This window comes from Vulpes vulpes, chromosome 10, assembly GCF_048418805.1.
Source record: "Vulpes vulpes isolate BD-2025 chromosome 10, VulVul3, whole genome shotgun sequence".
Lineage (NCBI taxonomy): Eukaryota > Metazoa > Chordata > Mammalia > Carnivora > Canidae > Vulpes > Vulpes vulpes.
The window spans coordinates 25,407,253-25,413,022 of record NC_132789.1 but is presented as its reverse complement, the minus strand read 5'-3'; positions in this window follow the sequence as shown (position 1 = coordinate 25,413,022).

Sequence of the window (5,770 nt, the reverse complement as noted above, 5' to 3'; positions counted from 1 at the left end):
TCTCCTGTGCTTTACTCTATCATCTCCTCCCCTTGGGTCCCTGGCTCATGGCCAAACATTCAACAAAGCCTGGCAGCAGGGGTTCATGGGGGAAGGTCCCAGAAGCAAACCAAGGTCCAGGGGCCTCTCTGTTTCATGCATGCTTTCGGCTATCCCCTCCCTTCCTTACCTGGCTAGTCCTCAGTCTCTTCAACTGCAAAATGAGAATCCTAGAGTAGGCACCTCAGAAGGGCGTTTTGAGAATTATAGAGGGTAAACTAGGTAATGAACCTTACTCAGTACCACAGCTGACACAGTTAGCACTCAACAAGTGGTTTCTATGACTATCAACACCCTGTCCCTGCCCTCAGGGAACTTCAAAACATTGGAAAGAAAACATATTATTGTAAGACAAGATTATAAATAGGACCCAGTTATATTTTTAAAAACCTAAAAATACTACACATATGTAGAAAAGGGAAAAGATGAAAAGGAAATGTTGACAGTGCTTAACTCTCTCTCTTTTAAGATTTTATTTATTCATGAGAGACACACAGAGAGAGGCAGAGATACAGGCAGAGGGAGAAGCAGGCTCCTCATAAGAAGCCCGATGTGGGACTCGATCCCAGGACTGGGATCACACCCTGAGCCAAAGGCAGACTCTACTCAGCTACTGAGCCACTCAAGCGTCCTGACAGTGCTTAACTCTTGAGTGGTAAAATTACAGGAGATCCTTATTTTTCCTTGTGTTTTCATATCTTTTCTACATTTTTCTGCAATGCACATGTCATTTGCAATCAGAAAAAAAAACTGCTTTAGGAGAGCTGAGAGGAGCTATCACTTGGATCTGAGCTTGTGAGGAGGATGCCCCAGGGGAAGTGGGATTTGAGCAGGGCTTGAAAAGAAAAAGGAGAATTTGAAGAACTGGGGATGGGAGCCAGAAAGTCTTTATTTCTTTGTGTTTTGTCTGTTTCCTCCCCCAGGCTGTGAGCTCCTGGGGGCATCGTCCACAGTCTGGCTGGTTCACTGCTGTATCTTTAGCATCTAAAACAAAGAACCCCCAAACCTGGTGCTTAGTAGGTGCTCAATAAATACGGATCTAGTGCGTGAATAACCTTGACAGCTCCACTTAGCCTGGGAAACAAGGATACTCTCAGTTCCCTGTCCAGCTGGTGCACTGCCAAAACCGAGGTGCATGGTTTCCATGGCAACAGGAGAGGGGCTGCGGCCAGCAGCAGGAGGCAGATGCAGGGATTGTGAGCTCTGCATCTTTTCAAGGTGCTCCCTGGAAATTGGGAACATGGCAGTGGGCGCTTTCAACAAATACTGAGGGAAGGGAAGGAGCTTCCTAAATACGGTTAACTCAGTTCTTCACTGTACAGCTTTATCAAATATATCAATGAGTCAGTCCTCAGGCTGGTAGTTTGGGTCTTTGAAGGAAGGTGGGAGGTTCTTAGTGGGTGGAAGGCTAGGGACTCAGGAAAGACTGGTTCTAGGCTGGACCCTGCTGTGTGACCTTGGACAGGTTACTTAACCTCTCTGAGCCTCATGTTCCTTTATAAAATGGGAGATTTGATGAACTCTAGAACTATTTATATATAAAAAAAAGATGTATGTGGTAAGAATGTAAAATGGTACAATAGCCCTGGAACACAGTTTGGCTTCTCAAAAAGTTAAACATAGAATTATCATATGGTCCAGCACTTCCATTGGTAGGTAAATATCCAAGAGAATTGAAAACTGGTACTAAAAAAAAAATACTTGTACACAAATGTTCATAGCAATACTATTCACAATAGCCGAAAGACTACCAATGGATGAATGGATAAAGATGGTGTATCCATATAATGGAATTCAGCCATTAAAAATTATGAAGCACCGAGTTGTCCTATGACATGGATGAATCTCAAAAACAGGGATACCTGGGTGGCTCAGTGGTTAAGCATTTGCCTTTGGCTCAGGGCACGATCCCGCAGTCCCAGGATCGATTCCCACATCAGGCTCCCTGCATGGAGCCTGCTTCTCCCTCTGCCTGTGTCTCTGCCTCTCTCTCGCTGTGTCTCTCATGAATAAACAAATAAATTAAAAAAAAATAAGAATCTCAAAAACATTATGCTAAGTGAAAGAAGCCTGACTCAAAAGGTCAAATATTGTGATTCCATTTATATTAAATATCTACAACAGGTAAATCCAGAGACATAATGGTTGACAGGGGCACCTTGGTGGTTGACAGGGGCCGGAAGTGGGGAAGGACTGCCTAAAGGAACAGAATTTTCTTTTTTTTTTTAATACTTTATTTATTTATTCATGGAGACACACACACAGAGAGAGGCAGAGACACAGGCAGAAGGAGAAGCAGGCTCCATGCAGAGAGCCTGAAGTGGGACTTGATCCCAGGTCTCCAGGATCAGGCCCTGGGCCGAAGGCGGCACTAAACCGCTGAGCCACCCGGGCTGCCCTGAATTTTCTTTTGGAGTAATGAAAATGTTTTGGAACTCGATAGAGGAATTGTTGTACAACACTGTGAATGTAATACGTGCTACTGAATTACACACTCTAAAATGGTAGATTTTCATAAAGTGAATTTCACCTCAATTACGAAAAAAATAAAGAAAAGAAAAGAAAGAAAAGGGGTGTGTGTGTCCTGTAAGCACACCTGAAATTACAGGATGGAATCTTGGGAGCCTAAGAGATGAGCAAAACTGAAGGATGAGTATGAAATGAATTTGAGAGATCATCACAGCAGCCCCACTGCCACCCCCAAACAATTATACTGCCAAGATGACATGAAGCTGGGGCCAGAACTGAGCTGCAGACCTGTCTCTAGCCACTTCTCCATGGTGGGATCCCGGGGCCACTCACTCAAGCTCCCTGAGCCTCAGGCTTCCTATCTGCAGAATGGGGCTGATGCATCTTCTGTTATCTTCACTGCACTGTGGGAGAAGGTCCTGAGAGCACTCTGTGAATCCATCTTCCTCGGGTGAACCCTCTGGTATGAAGTCAATCACAGGACAGTGTCTCCTAAAAGAAGCCTGGTGCAATGAGAGCCAGTTCCTGGTTCATCGGGTAGGTACTGGTATGGAGAGAGCACACTCAGGTTAACTGGTTGGATTTGTGTGGCCCCGGGGTCACTCATCTTCCTGTTTCTTCAGCAGTAGAATGTGAGTGTTTACATCTACCTTAGAGAGAGGAGGAGTGTACACCATAAGCACTCAATAATCAGGTAGGTCCCTTTCCGCTTTATGGCTGCTCCCTGCGGCCCTCCCGATCACAAATACTGGCGGTTCCTGGGATCCGCCACGAATCTCTGAGCTGTGGGTGGCTCGGAGAGGATAAGGCACTAGCCTGAGGTGACACCACGAGTCTGGGCTTAGAACACAGATCGCCTGGCTCCCGATAAAGGGAACTTTCCTCAAGTCCCTCCGTTCCTGTATTCTCTCCCAACAGACATTGGGCACCTACTACGCCCTAGGAAGGGCGCAGGTGCGTAAGGAGAGAGACCCACCAGCACAGAATGAAGTGCCCTTTGAATCCTCATCGCTTCCTGAGACAGGTGCTGCTGTCCCGAGTGCACGTATTAGGGAACGGGCTCTGCTGAACAGAGGCTTCAGGAGCCACCAGAACACACAACCGGGGAGCTGAGGTCTCGAATTCGAACTCGGGTCCGCCCCGGCGCCCCGCCCGGAAGCCGCCCACTGCGCGCGTGGCTCGGTGCAGCCGAGGCGCGCGGCGCCGGGAGTCCCGAGCGGAGTTGGAAGCCGGGCCCGTTCATTTGCATGCTAATACCCAGAATGCTTTTCCCCGCACACCGCTTCTCTTAATGGAAGCGCTCAGTTTGGAACCGTGGAAAGTTTGGAACACATACTTTGCTCCCTCTTTGCAACTGTGGGAACTTCCTCCCCGCGCACGCGGTGCCCGCAGCCCCGGGCGCCGAGCCGGCTGGTGGCGGCCGCCAGCACTTCCCCCGCAGGCGGACCTCGGCATCCAACCCGCGCGCGGCAGCATCCCCAGGCCCGCCGGGGACAAAGCGCCCTGGCCTGCCGGCGGGGCCCCGGCTGGAGCGCTCGGCGACTCTCCGGGTTGCGGGCGCTGGGGATGCTCCCGGCCTCGGGAGGCTTTACGGCGCTCCCCGGGCCTGCCAGTACCCCCGGCTGTCTGGGCGCTGCCGGGGTGCGCGGAGCCCCCCCGTTCCTGTCCACCGCCCTTGCCTCTGTGTGGTCGCTTCCCCGAGCCAGTGACTTCCCGCTCCCCGGGGCACAAAGCTCAACGTGTGGCGGTCTGGGAGAAGGGCTGCACGGTGGCCTCCTCTCCGCAGCCCCCTCGGTTCGGCCAGTGAGAGGGGTGCAGCAGCAGCAGCTCCGGAGGCTCGGCCTGCCCCCGGCCAGGACCCCGGGCCCTCGCTGGCGCTGCGAGCGGGAAGGCGGTCGCAGGCGACTTCTGGGGATTTGGCGCATCAAAGTGGGGCTCCGAAGGGTAACCGACGCCCGCTCGACTTACGGGTGCACACCACAGGATGGGGGGCCCGGGTCTGCACCCCTCGGTCCCTCACCCCTCCCTCCCGTCCGCTCGCCGCCACTCTCGGCGGGGAGGGAGGGACAGCGGGAGCTGGTTTGCTGGCTAGGCGCTTCGTTTGCATTGGTCCGGGGGGGCTGAGACTGCAGCCCCCGGCCCCGAGGGCGGGGTGGGGAGGCGGGGGCCGGACGGGGGCTCAGTCTGCGCCAGCATTGGCGGAGCTGGGGAATGGGGAGGGGGGGGCAGGAAGCGGGGGGAGCGGAGCTGCGGGGGGGGTGTATAAATAGGGAAGGGGGGACGTGCATCCTCGGCTGGGTGAGGGGGGGGCGCTCGGCACAAAGAAAGTGGAAAGTTTGCAGCGCGGGGCGGCCCGGACCAGGGATCCGGGTGCGCACGTGCAGGGCCGGGGGCGCCGGGGGCCCCCCACGCCGAGCTCGCCGTTTCTTTTTTTTCTCCTTGCAAGCGAGAGGGGGGGGTGTTGTTGGTATCGCCCCCTCCTTCTCCTCCCCCCAGGGGTGAAAGTGCAAGAGGAAGTGCAGCCGCTGCCATCTTTCCTCCGCTCCGAACACACGGAGGCCGGGGCCGCAGCGCCGCCGCTCCGCCGCCGCCTTCGCCCGGCCCCGGGAAGGGCCCACCCAGCCGCCGCCACTGCCCGCTCGCTCCAGCGTTCGCCGTCGCCACCGCCCGCCAGGCTCCGGGACCAGGCCCGCGCTGCCGCCCCCGTGCGCGCCCCGCCGCCGCCGCCTTCGCCTTTTGTTTCCTCCGCTCCGGCGCCCCCGCCCCGGCTCGCGCTTTGCAGGGGACGCAGCGCGCGCCCCCAGCGGGCCCGGGAAAGCCGCGGCGCGCGCGCGCACGCCTGCGCGGCAGACCCCTCCGCCTCCTCCCCGCGCGCGCGCGCCCCTTTTGGCTGCGCGCCGGCGCCGCCTGGCGGGCGGGAGGGGAGGTGGCAGGCGCGTTTGCGGGAGGGGCGCACCTCTTTGCTCGCGTACCCCCCGGAGGTAGACCTAGAAGGGGAGGCGGGCAGGCGGCGAGGAGAGAGGAGCGCTCGGTCCAGCAGGGGTGGGGGCAGCTATGTGGGAGGTGGTGCGCCCTGCGGTCTAGACAGTCCGATCCGGGCAGGGGGCGTGTGCGCTCGGCGCACCTGCGAGACTACAGAGCCCCGGGCCGGCACGTGTGGGGAGTGTAGATCCGTCCGCTGCGCCCGGCTTCTCGCTGCCTAGGGGAAGGGAGGGGGGCGGGCAAGCGCCGCGGCCCGGTTTGTGGGGAGGGGGCGGCGGCC